We start from the raw sequence: 24,833 nt of genomic DNA, 5'->3' as shown, positions 1-24,833 counted from the left end.
GCGATCTACTCTGATTGGCTAATGAGCTTTTGATGGACAGTTGCTCTCTGAACAGGAAGCACGGACGGTGACGTCAGTGGCGCAATACGTCGTGCTTTGTTTATAGAAACTATCAGAACTGTTGCACACTGTACATGAATAAAACTTTTATCGATGTTATTGATTAACGTTACTTTAGCAACATGAACTTACTTCAAGCTGCCCTGAGGGACAAGCTGAGGTGGAAGATGATGCTGCTCCGTGTCTTTCCTGGGAGCTCATCTTTAGAAACTAAGAGACGACCATAGGTGAAATACTAATAACATTAATACTTAATATAAACAAAGCACGACGTATTGCACACCGCAACAACTTTCCAATATGTGCGCCACTGATGTCACCGTCCGTGCTTCCAGGTCAGAGAGCAACTGTCCATCAAAAGCTCATTAGCCAATCAGAGTAGATCGCTGTTAAGCCCGCCCTCACGAGAGGTTTGTGCCAAAACAGCAAACGAAAATTTGCGAAGCGTAAGCGAAAGTTGTGGCAACGCATTCAGAATCCATGATTCGCGAAAACGATTCTTTGAAAATCATTAACAAAGAATGGAGCATATTTGAAGAGCATGTTAAATTCGTGCGACTGAGTTCATTTTTTCATTTTCATTGTGTTTTTCTTCTTTTGCAGTGGCATATTTTTGATCGTTTCTTGGAAAGTTACCTTCAGTTTTATAAAGTTACGTTCATTCTTATTGGCACAAAAATTATCCCATAGCGACTCATTATATGTTTTTGTTCATAAATCAGACTACATATTAACTGTAGCGTTCAAGACTTTTGAAAGAATCATTAAAAAGATGCTTGTTTTGTATGTTTGCAACTGAAAGATGCTTATTTTTGTATGTTTTACTCAAGAATGTCATTGCACTGAAATTCTACACAAGAAAGGCTTTTCTATTCTCTACTAAAGGATTGATTTGATCATCCGTGCATGAATCCTATAAGCTTAAAGTGCGTTTAAGCACTGACCCGAGAATCCGCGTCTTCAGTCTGCTTTACATTATCGTCGGGAGCAGAATGAGGACGTATGATCTCAGATCAGCACATGTGCGTACAGTCAACCGTGGGCCGTTAGAGAACGCGGCGCCGCTTCAATTTTACGCGATAAGATGGATGTCTCACTTACGGCTCGATTCGCCATCTAATGTTGAGCTCTGCACACAGCTGACGCTTTCACATTACAGTCCACTGTTTGGAGAATGGCTGCACCATTTTTCAGTGAGATTGAATGTTGAGCGATCGTGTCGCCATACGTCTTCTCAAGGTTAAACGCGGTCAGCGGTGAGCGTGGTGATCCTGACTATAAAAGCACCATCAGAGTGAATGTTGGTGAGCACAGGTTTGACTGATCAAAGACTAGTTTGATACATTTGTGAGTGCGAAAAAGCTTTGTTGTTTTATTAAATCATGAAAAACTTTGATGAACAAAGATATGAAGAGTGCAGATGGGCATTATTCTCAGACCTTTCCATCACTGCTGTAATAATGGCTGAGGTTGAAATGACTTAAAAAGTCTCCGAGCAACTTTTAGTAATATCTTCTAACCAGATCATAAAAGATTTCATCCAAAGCTGCATAATCTGGGTTTCCATGAGCAGAATGCTAAATCTGTCAGCATTCACTGAACAGGTACAAAATGACTGAACAGATGCTCTCTGTTGCAAAACTTAGTGAGCTGCCTTGCTGTCTGCTATCTACATAGGCAGCTGTCTTCTAAGGGAGCGTCATAACTGGAACAGAACTGCATCAGTTAATGATTTGGAACATTTGTGTGTCATACAAGTACTGCTCAAACTCAATTCACAATTGATTTACAATATGTGTATTTGAAAACCCTACTGTAATTGTCAGAATGGTCACGGATCTCCATGTAAAAATGTTCGTGCAGACCAAACCGTAAGTGGTAGAGACTTGAAGCTAGGAAGAACGGTAGTACTCACACCGCCAGCAACGTGACTGATGCTCACCTCAGTCGGCCTGAGAGGGGACGCTACAGTGAACAAAGGTACGAAATCGCTCATAACTCCTAAAACCATCAGTCGGGTATTTTGAATTTTGAAAAACTTACTTTGGTGAGCTTGTCCTAGGTTTTTCACCTGATCTGAACCAAGAGGGGCGGGGCCACTTTTAGTAAAATGCCTGTAACTCCTGAACAGAATGAGATATCATTGCCAAACACTTATGTAAGAGCTCAACCTGAGGTCAAATCTTGGCCACTTGGTGGCGCTGTTAGACACGAACACAAAAATGGCTATAACTGCGCAACCATTTGTCCTATCAACATGTAAAACTGGTGTGCACTGTCTTGGTTCGAAGTGCCACATGTTTACAAGGACATTTGCTCATCTCAAAAAACACGGCCGTCATTGGCCGACGAAATTTGAGCACCCGTTAGACAAGATTAACGGAGTCCGATCGGAATGAAACTCAAAGGTCTGAGAGAAATTTGAAGAAATCAGCCACTGGGGGGCAAAACGATTGCACATTGTATGGTTTTTCGCACATATGTGCAATATTCATATCGTATGGTAGAACTTCTTGTTCCGGACAACTTTGCCTCTAGAACCACTGCTGTCAATCAAATTGTTTATTAAATGATTGAGAAGATGTAAAAGACCTACTTTTCGTGAACTAGTCCTAGGTTTTTTGCTCAATCTGGAAAGAACCACTGCAGTCCAAATTGACCCAAAATCCTATTAAAAAAAAAAAAAAAAAACCCTGCTAAACAAGCAATCACAGTTTTAAGGGTATCAGACCACAGCTGGCACTATAACAGTCATAAATGTTAAAAAAAAATCATATTTCTATGGCAAATTACCTGTATTTGATAAAAAATGCTTTTTTTTTCAATATTTGATTTAAGTAGTTACAGACTAAACTATATGTCTTTTTCCAAATTAAAGTGTTTGAACTCCGGTAATCGCTTGCACTTATATTTTATATTTATTTTTATTTGAAATTATTTTATAAAATTTAGGTTATTAATTATTAATTACTAATTAATTTAGGTAAGACCTATTTATTTATTAATTATTTATTTCCTTAAAATGTTTGTACTTTGTAAATGTTTTTTTTAATTAAATTCAATTTAATTAAAGACTCAAACTGAGCAAAAATATGACATTAGTGCAGATGCTGATATTTATATGATGAAATTCTTCTGCTTGTAATGTAAATACATTAGATCTTTAAAACAGCAGATACTGACATAAAATGAACTAAATATCAGTCGTCGCTCTATATCTCCAGTAATATGTCTTAGTAAGATAAGACTAAAATGATCCAAACATATAATGCAATGCAATCCAATGATGATTGAGACATGAACAAACAAACTTTCCTCAAAAGATGTGAGCAGTTTTGAAAGCTTGGGAAGATCATTCCTCCGCTGAGGAACAGTGAAAGTAAAGCTTCACTCAAAAGATCCTGATGGTCAGATTTGAGACTAGTAAAACCAAGCTGTTTCAGTCCAGAAAGTGTTTTAACTACAGTTATTTTGACGTTTACTTGATAATAATCAGTCAAGATTTGACAGCAAAAAGACAGCTGAAGATGGATGTTTATACAGTTACACTAAAAGACCTTAAACTATCAATCAGACGACAGAAGGCGTGGAGTAGATTGTGTGTGACAGCAACATTTGAGTCATTTTGGGCCTCAGAAATGATGTTTGTGGACAGGTGGCGCTATTGTACAGCGCACGAGCTCGTTCACACGTCTGTCTCTCTGACAGCATGTGTCTGCTGTTTTCAGCTCTGTCATGAGAAATTATTGTTTACACCTGCGAGGAGAGGCGACCTGCGCGAATCCCGGCGCTCGCGGCACAAACCCTCTCATTGAGAGCCGCAGACTGACGCACACGCCACTGCTAGATTCGATGCTCGTGTCATTATGTTCTCAGTGTCACTCGCTGATTTACTCTCAGAATGAACGTCACATTAACGCTAGAAAAAGATCTGTAGTGTCTTGAGGTGTTAATGTACAGCACCTGTCCTTCAGTGCTTTACTATGGTAACTGCAGCTACTACGGTTATTGTGATCTTGCTTGAGTGAACTGCTGAATATAGGTCTCATCTGTTGTTTGACAGTACAGTTTGTCGTGTTGTGTTTCTGGATGTAGTTTTTTATATTTATGTTCGTGCTGGGGTGAATCTCAAAGAAATGTCATGTTTCACCCCGAATCAAAATGAAAATTAAGCCTATTTTAGGAACAGTAACTTTTTGTGTGCTATGACTTTTTCATGACATTTCCACCCACTGATTTGTAATTCTGTTTATATTCTCAGCATTGTTATACTGTAATGAAGATCATTCATTCTGTCAGTCATTCTTTTTTCTCTCTCAATCAGCACACATTTATTTCAGTACAACAAATACTAACACATGCGTGTAATTGTTCTTCTGCTTTGTTATTTTAATAAAATATGAATTAAATGTAAAGTATGTTATTGCTTTTTTTCATTTTTCACATTATGCTAATGAGATTGGGAGGTGAGAGGTCATTTATTTTCGTTTTCATTTAGGGTGAAATATGATCTACTCTATAAACACTTTATTTTTATAAATTGTAGATAGAACAGACAAATAATAAAGTAACACTAGTGTTAGTTTTTTTTTTAGGTAAATAAAACGAAAACAAGTCGAAAGAATAAAAAAAGAATAGAAAATGCTAGTGTTAGAGGGTCATTTTTAAATAAAAAAATAGATAAAATAGAAATAGAATAGAGAGTGCAAGTGTTAGGGTCACGTTTTTTAAAAAATAAATAAATAAAAATGAGTAAATAAAATAGACATAGAATTGCAAGGTTTTTAAAAAGTATAAATAAATAAAAAAGAGGGTAAAAAGAAATTTTGCAAGTTTTAATAAATAATAAATAAAAATAAATAGATAAAATAGAAATAGAGAGTGCAAGTTATTCAATAGGGTCATAAATAAATAGGTACATTAAATTTTTAAAAAATATATTAATAAATAAAAAATGAGTAGATAAAATAGAAATAGAATAGAGAGTGCAAGTGTTAGAGGGGTAATGTTGTTTAATAAATAAATAATAAATAGACAAAATAGAAATAGAATAGAGTGTGCAAGTGTTAGATGTCAGTATTAATTCATAAATAAATAAGTACATAAAATAGAAATAGAATAGAGAGAGAATAGAGAAATAGCAAGGTTTTTTTAATAAATAAATAAATTAATTAATGATGATTAGATAAAACAGAAATAAAATAGAGTGTGCGAGTGTTAGAAGAGCAAGTTTTAAAAAAAAAAAAAATAATGAGTAGACAAAATAGAAATAGAATAGAGTTTGCAAGTGTTAGAGGGTCGATATTAATTAATAAATAAATAAGGAAATAAATAAATAAATACATAAATAAATAAGTACATACAATAGAAATAGAATAGAGAGTGCAAGTGTTAGAGGGGCACGTTTTTTAAAAAAAAAAAAATAAATAATGAGTAGACAAAATAGAAATAGAATAGAATTTGCAAGTGTTAGACGGTCAATTGTTTTCTAAATAAATAAACATGAGTAGATAAATAGAAATAGAATGGAGAGTGCAAGCATTAGAGGGTAAAGGTTTTTTTTTTTAAATAAATGTATATATAAAAAATGAGTAGATAAAATAGAAATAGAATAGACAGTGCAAATATTAGAGGGTAAAGCTTTTTTTAATTTATAGATAAAAATGAGTAAATAAAACAAATAGAGAGTGCGAGTGTTAGAGGGGCAAGGTTTTTAAATAAATAATTAGACAAAATAGAAATAGAATAGAGTGTGCAACTGTTAGAGGGTCAAGATTAATTCATAAATAAATAAATAAATAAGTACATAAAATAGAAATAGTATAAAGAGTGCAAGTGTTGAAGGGTCAAGGGTTTTTTTAATAAATTAATAAATAAATGAGTAGATAAAACAGAAATAGAATAAAGAGTGCAAGTATTAGAGGGGCAAGTTTTTTAAAAATAAATAAAAAAGAGTAGACAAAATAGAAATAGAATAGAGTTTGCAAGTGTTAGAGGGTCAATATTAATTCATAAATAAATAAGGAAATAAATAAATATGTACATAAAATAGAAATAGAATAGAGAGTGCAAGTATTAGAGGGTCAAGGTTTTTTTTTAAATAAATTAATAAATAAAAAATGAGTACATAAAATAAAAATATAATACAGAGTGCAAGTGTTAGAGGGGCAAGGTTTTTTAAAAAAATAAATAAATACAAAATGATTATATAAAATAGAAATAGAATAAAGAGTGCAAGTGTTAGAGGGGCAAGTTTAAAAAAAAATTATAATAAATAAATAATGAGTAGACAAAATAGAAATCGAATAGAGTTTGCAAGTGTTAGAGGGCCAATATTAATTCATAAATAAATAAGGAAATAAATAAATAAGTGCATAAAATAGAAATAGAATAGAGAATGCAAGTGTTATAAGGTCAAGATTTTTTTTTTTTAATAAATAAAAAAGAACATGAGTAGATAAAATAGAAATAGATTAAAGAGTAAGTGTTAGAGGGTCACGTTTATTTAAATAAATAAATAAAAAAGAAAATGAGTCAATAAAATATAAATAGAATAGAGAGTGCAAGTGTTGAAGGTTCAATTGTAGATGGAAGATATATGTATGATGTATAAACAAAGAAAATCTCTCTCAGCATCTGTTGCCTCTCATCTTTCTCATTGATATTCTTTTATTCCCTGTGACACACACACACAATAACACCCGCTCAAACCCCCACATCACACACTCCTAACAACCAGTTCTGCTTCCTCCCCCTTCACACACACACACACACACACACACAGACTCTCAACAGCTCTCCGGCGGCCGCTCAGTGTGCTTGTGATTGAAATGAACATCATAAACACTCACATTCTCTCTTTGCAGGTTATAAAAACATTGAGAGTGCGGCAGATTTTATAGCAAATGCTCCGGTGTTTTTATAAATGACATCATCATGGCCTTTATTAAATCATTATCACATTTAGAGCCCAGCACACTGATGATGATGATGATGATGATGTCAGTTCTTCATCCTCAGCTCAGTATGTGTTGCATGATGTGGGTGGGGCTGTGAGAAGGGGCGGAGTTGACATTCGCCCCCTTTAACTCGTCAGCGCTCGAAGCGCCCGTTCCAGGCATACATCATGTGCTAATTAAGCAGCGTTATTTAATTAAGAGTGCAGCGCGCATGCAGATCGCATTACTCACGGCCAATTAGGAGCCACCGCGCCACCCGTCTGATTGACACAGCTGCACACGCTCAGACACACACTGACTCTCATTTCCAGAGCAGCACTGCAGACAATCCCACAATGCATTGCAGGAAAATCATCCTGGTTGTACTGTAAACAATTCGTTAATGTACGAGTAGATGTGGCCATTTGTAACGTGAACTTTATATATGGGTCAATGACGTACAAAAATGTTTTATTTCTTTTGTAGTTGTTCAAACATTAAGATTGTTGTGTACACATAAATTCATATTAAAATTTAAAATTTTACATTTTTAAATTTTTAAATTTTTTTGGATGTTCTCAGTGATTAAAGTGTTTAGAAACAAAGTATTTAAATTTCTTTTGAGTTTTTGTAAATAATGATCTCATATTTTTGTTCTATAATTTTGCCTTCTTAAATGTAGTTATCAGACTTATTTTTCTGTAAATTGCATAAAACTAATAAAAATGTTTTAAAAATACCATTCACTTAAGCATCCTGTAGCAGTGATTCATATTTAAGCCACAGAAATTAGATATTTTGTTTTTAATTTAATACAGTTATTGCTATTGTTGGTCGCACCACATGATGAGCGGTCGCTCCAAATGACACAAAGACCTTATAAGACTAAAAATCTATTTGACGTTTGAAAAGTGCAACACATGGCATTTATTGCAGTCATTTGTTTAGACCCATTTATTTCTAAACTTTTCCCAATCTTTGCTGCTCGATTGACCCTTCGCTGGGAGTCTGATTAACAGGCGATCTGACCAATCATAATGCCAAATCTGCCATTTTTGACAGACAAACAAACCAGACAGGAGAGTAGATTAATGTTGGTGGACTTTAACTTAAAAAACAGTGTGTATTGACATCTTTTCACAGTTGAAACAAGATACCTTCTGATGTTCATTCATGTTTATTTCATGCTATACCTTGTAAGAGATTATTATTTTTTGCATTTTTTTCTCATATTGTACAAAGATTAAAAATAAACCGTCTGAAATGACTCAAACTGCATAAAATCTATTCCAAATGACACTAAAATAAAGTATTTTATGTATAGAAACCATTAATTGAATATCAAAGCACAAAAACTGCCAATCTGAGACGTATATCTATAATGGAAAACACTCTGCAGTGGTCGCACCACATGATATTTCAAATTCAGTCCAAAATTACAAGCACAGAATTGGCCACCTGAACAAAACAAGCTAGCTTCCCACGAAAGGTCACTATGAAATTTATAATAAAAATACACACTTGTAGAAATAACTCAATAATCATTATTTTTTTGAGGTCATACCACATGATATACTACAAACCGGCTGTTAAAAAGGTTATATTTTTTCAAATTTTAAAGAGAGTTACAAATCTGCTTGGTGCTTCCATGGGTCTTTGAATGAATTTTAGTATAAAAGTCCCCAAATGGCAATTTCTTGATGGTCGCACCACATGATATTTCATAAAATGGAGATTTTCGGACAAAATTTGTTTGAATGTTATGATGGAAATATAAATGCAAATGCTTTGCAATTTTATACATGATTACAAAACACTTTGGAAATCATGACAAATAGTGCAGAAAATTCATCCGAATAAATTTAGGGTAATGTTTCCAAAACAAAAGTTATGGCCGGACGGTCGCACCACATGTTTTGACACTTTGAATAACAGAAAAATTACAAATAACTAATGTTTTTTTGAAAAGTTCAAGTTATAAATATATATGATACTTAATTTCTAATACAAGATGGATAGATAATCTCAGTGGATGTCTTCAGCGGTGTATAAAAGTGAATCTGTATTTTGTCTGTCTATTTTTATGTGTTTCTGTTTCACCACTTGTAGACGGATTAACTGGGCTGTAACGGAGCTGCGGTCGCGTGTAATTGAAAACGCCGCACACACTCTGAAACATCCTGTTTGGCTCCCTAGATAAATGTTGAGGTCCTGAAGGTGATGTTTGTGAGCCGGCGGCGCTGACACCTCGCCACATAATCAATATCTGCCCAATAGACCCACAGTGCACAGAATATCTCATTTTGAGGAAGATATTTGAAGGTCATGGGCTCCTGGATCCAATGACCACGACCTTTGACCTTCACAAGATGAAGACAGGTTCGACGACTGGATGGAGCTCATCTGTTTTATTTCACCAGCACTAGAACATTAAATTTCATTTTAATCAATATCCTGCGTTTCAGACCAAACCTAATAAATCAGTCGCGCTCCCAGATAATTGTTACGATAAATCAAACATAGTGTCTAGGTAACGGCTTTTCATATACAATTATTAGACTATGTAAATCTGAGTTATATTAATATGTCAGAATGACACATGACACACTATTTAATATTGATAAATATGTGTGATTTGATCTCAAGGAATAGTTCGCAGGTTTTGTCCTTCCTGGAGCTTCACTGGTTTTGTTCCACAACAAAAATTATGACAGATTTTAGTATAGATTAAACAAAACATAATCAATATGTAACATTGTACTGAATGAATTACATCTGTATGCCTTGCTGCATGTATAAAAAAACACGGTAATACTATGATACATATATATATATATAAAAAAAACATGTTTTTTCAGTTGTACATCCTAAAAACAGCATAATACTATAGTGCATATGCAAAAACATGGTATCACCTTGGTTAAATGTAAAAATAACATGCTCTTACAATTGTAAATGTTTTTAAAAAACAGCTTAATACTGTTTTTTTAAGCAGCTTAATACTATGGTGCGTGTCCAACCACAAAATTTTTACCATGGTACATGTTCAAAAGCATTGTAATACTATAGTACATGCTAAAAAAATGGTTTTACCATGGGACATGTCCAAAAAAAGCTTTGGTAGATATCCAAAAACATAGTCTTACCATTAAAAAATAATGACGTTTCCATGGTACATGTTTTAAAAGAAAACATGGTAATACCATAGTACATGTTTAAAAACATGGTATTACCATGGGACATTTTGGTACGTCCAAAAACATAGTATTACCTTGATACACGTCTAAAAAAAACATGGTTTTATCATGGGACTTGTCCCAAAAAAAAAAAGCATAATACTTTGGTAAATATCCAAAAACATAGTATTACCATGGTAAATGTTCAAAAATAATGATATTACTGTGATACATGTTCAAAAACATGGTATTACCATGGGACATGTGCAAAAAACAAAAAAAACAGCTTAATACTTTAGTACATATCCAAAAACATAGTATTACCATGTTAAATGTTCAAAAATACTTATGTTACCATGGTACGTGTTTACAAAATATGGTAATATCATGGTATATGTTTAAAAATAAATGGTTTTACCATGGGACATGTCAAAAAAAAAAACTTATCCAAAGATATCCAAAAACATAGCCTTACCATTCAAAAATAATGATGTTACCATGGTACATGTTTTAAAAAAAAAACAAAAACATGGTAATACCCTATTACATGTTTAAAAAACATGGTATTACCATGGGACATGTCCAAAAAACAACTTAATATTTTGGTACATGTCCAAAAACATAGTATTACCTTGATACATGTCTAAAAAAAAAACATGGTTTTATCATGGGACTTGTCCAAAAAAAAATATCCAAATACATATTATTACCATAGTAAATGTTAAAAAATAATGATATTACCATGATACATGTTCAAACACATGGTAATTCTATAGTTATGTTTAAAATAGTTATATTTAAAAAACATGGTATTACTATGGGACATTGCCAAAAAAAAAACAAAAAAAAACGTAATACTTTGGTACATATCCAAAACATAGTATTACCATGGTATATGTTCAAAAACATGAAACATGGTAACGTCATGGTACGTCTAAAAAAAACCATAGGACATGTAAAAAAAAAAACAGCTTAATACTTTGGTACACATCCAAAAATGTAGCATTGCCATGGTAAACATGGTATTACCATGGGACATGTCCAAAAAAAAAAAAGCAAAAAAAAAAAAACAGCTGAATACTTTGGTACACATCCAAAAACATAGCATTGCCATGACAAATGTTAAAAAAAATAATGATATTACTATGGTACATGTTCAAAACCATGGTAATACCATGGTTCATGTCTAAAAAAAACATGGTTTTAATATGGGACATGTCCCAAAAAAACAGCTTAATACTAATACTTTATTACACATCCAAAAACATAGCATTACCAGGTTATGTGTTCTAAAACATGCTAATACTGCGGTACATGTTCAAAAATCATGGTATTCCTATGGGACATGTCCAAAAAAAATGGTATTACCATGGTACATGTCCAAAAAAACAGCTTCATACTTTGGTACATATCCAAAAACATAGTATTACCATGGTAAATGTTCACGAATAATGACATTACCATGGTACATGTTCAAAAACATGGTAATACCATGGTACGTTTACAAAAACATGGTATAACCATGGGACATGTCCAAAACAACAGCTTAATACTTTGGTACATGTCCAAAAACAAAATATTACCATAGTAAATGTTGAAAAATAATAATGATACTACCATGGTACATGTTCAAAAACATGGTAAAACCATGGTACACGTTAAAACAAACATGGTATAACCATGGGACATGTCCAAAATAACAGCTTAATACTTTGGTACATGTCCAAAAACATAATATTACCATGGTAAATGTTCAAAAAACATGGTTTTTTTCATGGTATATGTCCAAAAAACAGCTTAATACTTTGGTACATGTCCAAAAACATAATATTACCATGGTAAATGTTCACGAATAATGACATTACCATGGTACATGTTCAAAAACATGGTAATACCATGATACGTTTACAAAAACATGGTATAACCATGGGACATGTCCAAAACAACAGCTTAATACTTTGGTACATGTCCAAAAACAAAATATTACTATAGTAAATGTTGAAAAATAATAATGATACTACCATGGTACATGTTCAAAAACATGGTAAAACCATGGTACACGTTAAAACAAACATGGTATAACCATGGGACATGTCCAAAATAACAGCTTAATACTTTGGTACATGTCCAAAAACACAATATTACCATGGTAAATGTTCAAAAAACATGGTATTTTTCATGGTATATGTCCAAAAAACAGCTTAATACTTTGGTACATGTCCAAAAACATAATATTACCATGGTAAATGTTCACGAATAATGACATTACCATGGTACATGTTCAAAAACATGGTAATACCATGGTACGTTTACAAAAACATGGTATAACCATGGGACATGTCCAAAACAACAGCTTAATACTTTGGTACATGTCCAAAAACAAAATATTACCATAGTAAATGTTGAAAAATAATAATGATACTACCATGGTACATGTTCAAAAACATGGTAAAACCATGGTACACGTTAAAACAAACATGGTATAACCATGGGACATGTCCAAAATAACAGCTTAATACTTTGGTACATGTCCAAAAACATAATATTACCATGGTAAATGTTCAAAAAACATGGTTTTTTTCATGGTATATGTCCAAAAAACAGCTTAATACTTTGGTACATGTCCAAAAACATAATATTACCATGGTAAATGTTCAAAAAACATGGTATTTTTCATGGTATATGTCCAAAAAACAGCTTAATACTTTGGTACATGTCCAAAAACATAATATTACCATGGTAAATGTTCAAAAAACATGGTATTTTTCATGGTATATGTCTAAAAAACAGCTTAATACTTTGGTACATGTCCAAAAACATAATATTACCATGGTAAATGTTAAAAAAAACATGGTATTACCATGGGATATGTCCAAAAAACAGTGTAATACTTTGACACGTTTAAAACCATGGCATTACCGTGTTCAGTGTTTAAAAAAAAAGTGGTGAACAAACTGTATATCTAAAAATATTGATAAAACCCTTGTACATGTCCAATAACATGGTATTGACATTGGAAATGTTTAACAATGTTTAACAAATACCATGGTACATATATTCAAAAAACATGGTATTTCAATGTCACATGTCCAGAAAACATTTTAATTCAATAGTACATGTCCGTAAAAACATTACAACACTATGGTGAATGTCCAAAAACATGACAATACCTTAGTGTACGTTCAAAAAACACAATGGCACAATGTAAGGGTGAGTAAATGATGACAGTTTCTTTTAGGGTAAACAAAACCCTTTAAACTAGGTCAAGTTTTTTATAAATTTGAAGCCACGAACCAGAGAATCAAAAGCAGTTTGGCTATGTAGGCCAGGGGGTGGGGCCTGTGCGGAAGGGGGCGGGGCCATTTATCTCTCACAGGTCAACCCAGCTGGAGACGAGCCGCTTCTGTTGTTACCGTGACAACTGCGAAACTCCCTTGGGATTAACAGATGCACATATAGGCCGAATCGTACATCAGGAAGTGACACGTCGTTTAGGTGTGAGAGAGTGTGTGTGTTCGGGTGTGTGTGCGCGTTACCAGCAGCCAGCAGACTAAGCGCTCAACATGATCATCATGTTAAGTGCTGTTTTACAAGCTGCTGGTACCATAAATCAAGCGGGTTCTGCACTAGTAGCTGTCTAATCTAACACTCGCTGTTGCTTATAAAAGTTTGGCAAATCTTGCCTTTAGTCCAGGATGCGTTTCCCTCAGGAGATCCGCAGAATCTGCATAATTTACATTTGCATGTGTGTGTGAGGAACATTTACTTGCTAATTCCTCTTAATAATCAGCTTGATTTATTCTGTTTCTGCCTCTCTTTGCTGCAGTTCCGCTTTAAAAACAGCGAACGGAAACTGGCCTAAATGAGAGCAAATAGCACAGCGCTGACATTTATTCGTTTATTGATTTGCATTTGTTCATTTCAGATGTACTTTAATCAGGAAATGCACATTATGGAAACTTGGCAACCTGTTTGACTGTCGTAACGCGATGCATGTCAGAGCAAAACAGGATATTCAGTGACAATAAATGTAGGACGGGGCTTAAATTCTTATTTATGAGGAATTTACATGGTGCTTGAAAGATAGGAGGGATTAATCTGTTCTGATGTGGTAAATAGAGTGGTAAAAATGGAAATATAGTCCATTTGAATTTCTTTTTAAACATTCTAGATTTATTTTAGAAAATGTGTTGTTGAAGGAATAATTCTCCCAAAAAATGAAATTCTGTCATTATTCACTGACATGTGGTTAGACATCATCCACTTTTTTCTGCATTGTGTCATACATTTGAGTGAAACTATTAAACTATTAAAATATTAAAAATAATATCTACTGTAACTGTTCAAACATTAAGAATGTTGTGTACACATTAAAATGTTAAATTAAGTTATTTTAGTGTTTTTTTTTTTCATCTAGATGAATTGGCTGTAGCCTTTAAAAGTGTCATGTGGTATGACTGTGATTTATATGAAAATTAATTTATTTCCTTAAAATGCTTAACATTTTTTAGATGTTCTCAGTAATTAATGTGCTTAGTAACAAAGTATTTGCATTTCCTTTGAGTTTTTGTAAATAATGATCTCATATTTTTGTTTTATAATTTCAAAGTTGCCTTCTTAAATGTAGTTATCAGCCTTATTTTTCCTATAAATTGTATAAAACTGATAAAATGTTTTAAAAATACCATTCAATTAAGCATACTGTAGCAGTGATTCATATTTCAGCCACAGAAATGAGATATTTTGTTTTTTAATTTAATACAGTTATTGCTATTGTTGGTCGCACCACATGATGAGCAGTCGCTCCAGATGACGCAAAGACATAACACTAAAAATCTATTTAAAGAAATGTGTGAAAAGTGCAACACATGGCATTAATTGCAGTCAATTTTTTAGACCCAATTACACAAAACAGTATTTTTTTTTTTTTTTGAATTTCTTAACAAAAGACAAAATTTGAACTGTGAGACTGTTTCATACCAAGAGTAACCTGTTCAGGCTTGTATGATGGTGCGTTGTCAGTGTCCTCTTTGCTCCGTGATATATTTTTCAGTACATAAGAACATGATGTGTGGCATAAGAGTGTCGTGGTTTTTGGACGTAGCAACAGTAACTAAGGTTGGCGGATCTTTGCAAAGAGTCAGTTTAGAGTAGCGGGAGTTTGTTGGCTCTGTTTCTGAGATCACAGCATGATCTTTCTTAAAGTAGAAAATAAAATCTGGAGTTTGTGCTTGACTGCAGGGTCAGAATTAAAATGCTGCCTATGACAAGCATTTATTTTACTTAGCTTGGCAGTGGAACTTGTAAAATAGATTAAAAAAGTTATTAATAAATGACTAATAAATGCATAATTACCAAAATTGCATGCTTTCATTTTTTTTTCTTCTTATATTTCACAATGATTAAACATAAGACGTCTGAAATGACACAAATTGCATACAAATCAATTCCAAATGATACTAAAATAAAGTATTTCATGTATATAAACCATCAATTGAATATAAAGGCACAAAAACACCAATCTGGGATGTATATCTATAATGGAAAACACTATACAGTGGTCGCACCACATGACATTTCAAATTCAGTCCAAACAGCACAGAATTGGCCACCTGAACAAAACAAGCTAGCTATCCACAAAAAGTCACTATGAAATTTATAATAAAAATAAATACTTGTATATAAATAAATACTACATAACAGCTGTTAAAAGAGTTACAAACCTGCTTAATGCTTCCATGGGTCATTGGCAAATTGGTTTCTGAATGGATTTCAACATAAAAGTCCCAAAATGATAGTTCCTTGATGGTCGCACCACATGATAGTTCATAAAATGGAAATCATCTGAAAGTTTATTTGTATATTATGATGGACATATAAATACATATGCAATTTTATGCAAGATTACAAAACACTTTGGAAATCATGACAAATAGTGCAGAAAATTAATGTGATTAATCTAATTAATCTTTTCCAAAACAAAAGTTATGGCCGGACAGTCGCACCACATGATATTTTGACACTAACAGAAAAATTACAAATAACTAATGTTTTTTGAAAATGTAAAGTGAGTACATTTAATTTTTTTTTTTTTTTTTTTAGCACATTTAAATTTTAACTGAAAAAAAGCACAGTTGGACAGAAAAATTAGGCGTCCGTCATTGACCCAAGAATATCCATGGTAGAGCAATGGTAACCTTTTTTTTTTTTAAACATTTTATTATTATTATTATTGTTTACAATATTATTTTTTTTAATTATTATCCATTTATTGTCATTATTTTTGCAATATTTAATCAACGTGTATCTCTTTAGTGCTTTTCTCATCTAACAATAACGATAATCATCTTTTGTGGGTAATTTCTCAGCCAAAATTGATGTGTGATTAATTTGCGATTAATTAGATTAATTAATCAGCACAGCATGAAATTAATTAGATAAAAATGTTAATTGCATGACAGCCCTGATCTTGATATGCTAAAATAACTCAAAGCAATAAATAAAATTAATAAATACTATACAGACATATATATATATATATATATATAGATTAATATATATATGTGTGTGTGTGTGTATGTATATATGTATGTTATGTGTATGTATGTATGTATATATGTATGTGTATGTATGTATGTATGTGTATATATATATATATATATATATATATATATAATTTTTTATTAGAGAGACTAATAAAAAACTACTAAAACACAGAAATATAGGATCTAATACAAAATATCAACAAAAACTATAATAGTATATCAGTGATACAAAAATAACACTGAATCAGATTTTAAAAAATGACAAAAATGAAACATGCATGGATCAGTCTTTTACGATGAGCTCAATACCATGTGTTTAGAAAATAGATCAGGTGAATTTGCACTTTATGCCAATTTTAAGTGTTCTAGATGGGATCTTGTGGAGAATGTGATGCACATCTCTCTGCCTGATCGTAATTCTGTCCTGTAAAGTGCCAGTGAGGCTCTAGGAAGCGTTTTAGGGGGATTTCAGATTTGTGGTTTCTGAGACGGGTCTAATTAAAATTCAGCCATGCCTCAGGAGCTGGTGAGAATGTCACAAACATCTCTGAGAGCCGGCCAGAGGCCGTTTTCACAGAATCAGACCGATCCCGTCTGCGGCCCTGAAAACACACCAAAGGCAAACTGAAATTTTAAGCAGCGAGTGGAGTTTGCGAATTCATCAAATCATGACTGGACGTTTTGTTCTCTGTGAGACTGGACTCATTAGCAGCCGCACGGGAGCATCATTCATATTAATTCTCACGGCTGAGGGAGGAGAGAGAGAGAAGCTCATCTTGGGAATACCAGCACATCCAGACACATCAGTAATCCTGTCACGGGCTTCTCTGACTTCCAGGAACGAGGGTCCGCACACCTGATGTTCCTTCCGGTGCGAGACGCCTCATCAGGGCTGGGTGTTTCCGTCAGTAAAGTCTGGGTTTGTTGATTCGAATCAACTCGTGCAGCATATGTGACCTCATTTTTTACCAGCGTGTTTCATTTTTCATAAACTGGGCTGCTGTAGAACTATAATTAACAGAAGAGACACGGGGGAATCGTTTGGTTAAACCACGTGTACGAGCAAGCTGTTGAACTCTTCCTTATTTGGATACACGTGGTGAGAGTTAATAATCAATCTGCTTTCAATAATATGGGAAAAAAAAACATTTTATATATAAATGTAATTTTCAAATGGTATTATCATGGGGGAAAAGGCATTTCAATTGTATGTGTCCAAAAAAAAACATTGTAATACTATTGTGCATGTCCACAAATATGGTATTACCATGGGAAATATAAAAAAAACATCTTACCATGGGACATTTTCAAAAACATGGTAATACCGGAGTAAATGTTTCAAAATGTGGGGTTAACATAGTAAATATTTCCATCAAATACATGGTAAATATTCAAAAACCATGGTACTTCAATGGAATATGTCCAAAAACATGGTACTGACATGGAAAATCTTCAGAAAACATCCTACCATGGGACATGTTCAAAAATGTTTCAAAATGTGGGGTTAACATAGTAAATATAAAAAATTCCATCAAATAAATAAAAAAAAAAAAAACATGGTATTATTATGGTAAATATTCAAAAACCATGGTACTTCAATGGAATATGTCCAAAAACATGGTACTGACATGGAAAATCTTCATGTCCAAAAAAACATCATGGAAAATCTTCAGAAAACATCCTACCATGGGACATGTTCAAAATCATGGCAATTTCAGAGTAAACGTTCAAAACTGTTGTTTTACCATGGTAATTATTTGAAAAACATGGTATTTCAATGGTGTATGTCCAAAAACATGGTATTGACATGGGAAATCTTCAAAAAACATGTTACAAACGTTTTAATGGGACATGTTCAAAAACATGGTAATACCAGAGTAAATGTTCAAAACTGTTGTATTAACATGGTAAATATATATTTTTTGAATTAATAGAACATAGTATTACCAAGGTAAATATTTGAAAAACATGGTATTTAAATAATATATATCCAAAAACATGGTATTGACATGGAAAATCTTCAAAAAACATGTTACAATGGGACATGTTCAAAAACATGGTAATACCAGAGTAAATGTTCAAAACTGTTGTATTAACATGGTAAATATAAAAAACAAAATTAGATTTAAAAAACATGGTATTACCATGGTAAATATTTGAAAAACATGGTACTTCAGCGGTATATGTCCAAAAACATAGTATTGACATGGAAAATCATCAAAAAAACATGTTACTGTGGGACATGTTCAAAATCATGGTAATTCCAGAGTAAATGTTCAAAACTGTTGTATTAACATTGTAAATATTATCAAAAACATTGGATTAAAAAGACATGGTTTTACCATGGTAAATATTTGAAAAGCATGGTATTTCAATAATATATGTCCAAAAACATGGTATTGACATGGAAAATCTTCAAAAAACATGTTACGATGGGACATTCAAAAACATGGTAATACCAGAGTAAATGTTCAAAACTGTTGTATTAACATGGCAAATATAAAAAACATAAATTAGAAAAAAAAAACATGGTATTACCATGGTAAATATTTGAAAAACATGGTATTTCAATAATATATATGTCCAAAAACATGGTATTGACATGGAAAATCTTCAAAAAACATGTTACGATGGGACATTCAAAAACATGGTAATACCAGAGTAAATGTTCAAAACTGTTGTATTAACATGGCAAATATAAAATTCATTGATTTAAAAAAAAAACATAGTATTACCATGGTAAATATAAAAAAACATGGTATTTAAATAATATATATATATACAAAAACATTGTATTGACATGGAAAATCTTCAAAAAACATGTTACAATGGGACATGTTCAAAAACATGGTAATACCAGAGTAAATGTTCAAAACTGTTGTATTAACATGGTAAATATAAAAAACAAAATTAGATTTAAAAAACATGGTATTACCATGGTAAATATTTGAAAAACATGGTACTTCAGCGGTATATGTCCAAAAACATAGTATTGACATGGAAAATCATCAAAAAAACATGTTACTGTGGGACATGTTCAAAAACATGGTAATACCAGAGTAAATGTTCAAAACTGTTGTATTAACATGGTAAATATAAAAAACAAAATTAGATCTAAAAAACATGGTATTACCATGGTAAATATTTGAAAAACATGGTACTTCAGCGGTATATGTCTAAAAACATAGTATTGACATGGAAAATCTTCAAAAAACATGTTACGATGGGACATTCAAAAACATGGTAATACCAGAGTAAATGTTCAAAACTGTTGTATTACCATGGCAAATATAAAATTCATTGATTTAAAAAAAAAAACATAGTATTACCATGGTAAATATAAAAAAACATGGTATTTAAATAAAATATATATATACAAAAACATTGTATTGACATGGAAAATCTTCAAAAAACATGTTACAATGGGACATGTTCAAAAACATGGTAATACTGGAGTAAATGTTCAAAACTGTTGTATTAACATGGTAAATATAAAAAATAAAATTAGATTAAAAAATATGGTATTACCATGGTAAATATTTGAAAAACATGGCATTTTAGCGGTATATGTCCAAAAACATGGGTATTGACGTGGAAAATCATCAAAAAAAATGTTACTGTGGGACATGTTCAAAATCATGGTAATTCCAGAGTAAATGTTCAAAACTGTTGTATTATCATGGTAAATATTATCAAAAACACTGGATTAAAAAGACATGGTTTTACCATGGTAAATATTTTAAAAGCATGGTATTTCAATAATATATGTGATCCTGGACCACAAAACCAGTCTTAAGTCGCTGGGGTATATATGTAGCAATAGACAAAAATACATTGTATGGGTCAATATTATTGGTTTTTGTTTTATGCCAAAAATCATTAGGAAATTAAGTAAAAATCATGTTCCATTAAGATATTTTGTCAAATTACTATTGCAAATATATCAAAACTTAATTTTAGAGTAGTAATATGCAATGTTAAGAACTCTATTTGGATAAATTTAAAGGTGATTTTCTCAATATTTTGATTTTTTTGCACCGTCAGATTCCAGATTTTCAAATAGTTGTATCTCACACAAATATTGTTCTATCATAGCAAACCATACATCAATGGAAAGCTTGTTTATTCAGCTTACAGATGATGTATAAATCTCAATTTGGAAAATTTGGTTTTGTGGTCCAGGGTCACATATGTTCAAAAACAGGGTATTGACATGGAAAAACTTAAAAAAAAAAATATGTTACAATAGGACATGTTCAAAAACATGGTAATACCAGAGTAAATGTTCAAAACTGTGGAATAAATGTGGTAAATATAAAAAGAAAATCCATTGAATAAAAAAAAATGGTAAAAATTGTATTACCATGGTAAATATTCAAAACCAGTGTTCCAAACTGTGGTATTAATGTGTTAAATATAAAAAAATCAAATTAAAAGCAAAACATTGTATTATCATGATAAATGTTAAAGAAATAGTATTTATATGTGACCCTGCACCACAAAACCAGTCATAAGTAGCACAGGTATATATGTAGCAATAGACAATACACTCTATGGGTCAAAATTATCGATTTTTCTTTTATTCCAAAAATAATTAGGGATATTAAGCAAAGATTATGTTCCATAAAGATATTTTGTAAATTTTCTACCGTAAATATATCAAAATGTAATTTCTGATTAGTAATATGCATTGCTAACAACTTCATTTAGACAACTTTAAAGGTGATTTTATCAATATTTAGATTTTTTTGCACCCTCAGATTATCATAACAAACCATACATCAATAGAAAGCTTATTTATCAGCTTTCAGTTGATGTATAGATCTCAATTTTAAAAAAAGGTCCGGGTCACATGTGGTATATGTCTAAAAGACATTGTAATGTCCAACATGTTCAAAAGTGTAAATAAATAAATACATAAAAAAATTAAAACGTTATAACCATGGAAAATATTGCAAAAAATAAAAAAGACGTGACCTTGGAACATATCCAATATCATGGCAATACCATAGTACATAGTACAGAGAGCATGGTAATATGATGTGTGCGTCATTTGTGCTGCTGATGTGACTTAGTTTCCCTTCATTAGGTCGCCCAGCAGTACTGCATTAAAATTACAGCCATAATGAATAAATGAAGACCTGAGACACTAATCAGAGAAAGAGAGAGCGGCTCTGTGTGTGTGTGTCTGTGTGTGTGTGTGTGAGCGCTCACTTTGGCTCTGCATGTAATACTGTAAGATAGCACCAACCTACACCAGCCGCTGCGTTACATACTAACATACCCGTGAGCGTCTGAGGCGCTGGACTGCATCGAATGGTTCCCGTATTATCGATTAGCTCAATGCCCTTGGTGAACGACTCCCAGCAGAGCGGCTCCGGCGGCTGGCCGCGTTCCACGACCGCGGGGTGTTTGAAACTGACTTAATGCGCCAATAAATCTTCGTTCTAATCAAAGCAGCTTTATCGGCGCACGGGGGAAGGTGATAAGTCGCGCTCTGGACATGCGCTCCAACAACGGGCCTGTAACGGATGGAATACAGATTCAGTCTCACATGGGTCAATTGTTCGTTTGGTTTACAGATTTGTGTCGATTGGACGTGCTAATGAGGATGAAAGCTCATTTACAGGATAATGGCGTTATTATCCGTAACGCCACGACCAAAGAACCCGGGTGGTGGCAATCCGTTCATTCTGACACTTGTGCGCAGAAAAATTGGCCTTGTTCTGCGTTTCCCGCCGTCTGTAATCCACAAAGCAACGTGCATAAGCAGATTAACGAGTTTGTACCTGTTCAAGGCCTGTAAACACTTCTGACGGCATAAAAGCTGCGTAAAGGAGATTACATTCGCTCGCTGTCACGATGTATGAACGCTTGGCTGTGTTTTCTTTGCGTTGGATCATTTTCTGGAAGCCAGTTGTTCCCTGAATGTATTATAAAGGCCTCTGAAGTGTTGGTGATGATGTTAGCGTGTCCCGATTGAAGCACTCCATCCAGCAGATGTCAGGCCAAATAAAGGCTTTTGGAGAAGATGCAGCTGAACAAGTTACACATCATGATCAGCTGTGACAGAAAACAGCAGACTGACCAGATCTGTCTCTTACCATGGGAAATGGGCAAAAAAAACATTGTATTACAATGGTATCTGTTCAAAAAACATGATATTACCATGAGACATGTCTGGAAAAACTTGGTAATTCAGTGGCACATGCGCAAAAACATGGTATTAACATGGGAATGTCTAAAAACATGATATTGCCATGGGACGTGTTGACAAACATGGTAATTCCATGGTTAAAAAAACATGGTATTTCAAAGATACACGTCCAAAAAGCATGGTATTACCATGGTAATATTTAAACAAAAATCTTGATATTACCACAGGCCCTAAAACATGATAATACATTGATACGTGTCCAAAAACATGGTTATTCAGTGGAAAATGCTCAAAAACATGGCATTAACATGGGAAAAGTGCATTAAACATAGCATTATCATGGTAAATGTTAAGGAAAAAATCATGTTACAAAGGAAACATCCACAAACATGGTAATACTGTGGTCCATGTATTTCAAAGGATACATGTCCAAAAAACATGGTAATTCAGTGGCTTGTGTCAAAAACATGTCATTAACATATAAAAGGTTCAAAAACTAATGTTGGGGATAAATGTTAGGGGGAAAAAGCATGGGGGGAGGGGGCATGCTACAATGGAACACATCCGCAAACATGGTAATACGGTGGTACATGTTCAAACAGTGTGGAATACATGTCCAAAAAACATGCTAATTCAATGGTATGTCTAAAAACATGGCATTAACGTGAAAAGTTCTTAAAACATGGCATTACCATGGTAAATGTTAGGGGGGAAAAGCATGTTACAATGGGAAACATCCACAAACATGGTAATACTGTGGTACATGTTCAAACAGTGTGGGTTTTTTTTAAAGGATACATGCCCAAAAAACATGGTAATTTAATGGAATGTGTGTGTGTGTGTAAGAAAATATATATATAAGAAATATCCAAATTTCCAATATCCAATATCTGTCCAAAAAACATATCTAAAACCTGTTTTTCAATGGTACACGTCCAAAAACATTGTATAAACATGAGAAACATGTTCAACAATTATGGTATTACCATGGTAAATGTTCGAAAACGTAGTATAAAACATGGTAACATGGTACATATTCAAAAACATGGGATTTTAATGGTCCATGTCCAAAAAACATGGTAAATGTAAAAAGCATGGAGAATGTTTTTTTTTTTTTTTTTTAAACACGGAATTACAAAGGGCAGTTATAAGATAAACATGGTAATACCATAGTACATGTTCAAAAAATAGTGTAAAACATTGTAATACCACCATGGTACATATTTAAAAGCATGGTATTTTAATGGTCCATGTCCAAAAACATGATAAATGTAAAAAGCATGGAAAATGTTTTTTTTTTTTTTTTTTTAAAAAAAAAAAAAAAAAAAAAAACATTGTATTACACTGGGCAATTATAAGATAAGCATAGTAATACCATAGTAAATGTTTAAAAAAATAGTGTCAAATATGGTAATACCATGGTACATGTTTAAAAACATGGTATTTTAATGGTCCATGTCCAAAAACATGATAAATGTAAAAAGCATGGAAAATGTTTTTTTTTTTTAAAAAAAAAAAAAAAAAAAAAACATTGTATTACACTGGGCAATTATAAGATAAGCATAGTAATACCATAGTAAATGTTTAAAAAAATAGTGTCAAACATGGTAATACCATGGTACATGTTTAAAAACATGGTATTTTAATGGTCCATGTCCAAAAAAGATGGTAAATGTAAAAAGCATGGAAAATGGTTACAAAAAACATGGAATTACAAAGGGCAATTATAAGATAAACCTGGTAATACCATAGTAAATGTTCAAAAAATAGTGTAAAACATGGTGATACCAAGGTGCATGTTTAAAAACATGGTATATTAATGGTTCATGTCCAAAAAAAATGTTAAATGTAAAAAGCATGGAAAATGTTTAAAAAAAAAAATGGTATTACAGTGGGCAATTATAAGATAAACATGGTAATACCATAGTAAATGTTCAAAAACTAGTGTCAAACATGG

At 32.6% G+C, this 24,833-nt stretch overlaps 1 protein-coding gene across 2 annotated transcripts in view; it reads left to right on the top strand.

Annotated features, from left to right (window-relative positions):
* Positions 1-24,833, top strand: part of tmem117 (transmembrane protein 117) — a 106,154-nt gene that overhangs the window by 46,136 nt on the left and 35,185 nt on the right. The window lies entirely within an intron of this gene.

This window comes from Labeo rohita, chromosome 25 (assembly GCF_022985175.1).
Source record: "Labeo rohita strain BAU-BD-2019 chromosome 25, IGBB_LRoh.1.0, whole genome shotgun sequence".
Taxonomy (NCBI): Eukaryota; Metazoa; Chordata; class Actinopteri; order Cypriniformes; family Cyprinidae; genus Labeo; species Labeo rohita.
The sequence above is the reverse complement of the archived record's forward strand: the minus strand, read 5'-3'. Positions and strand labels throughout refer to the sequence as shown.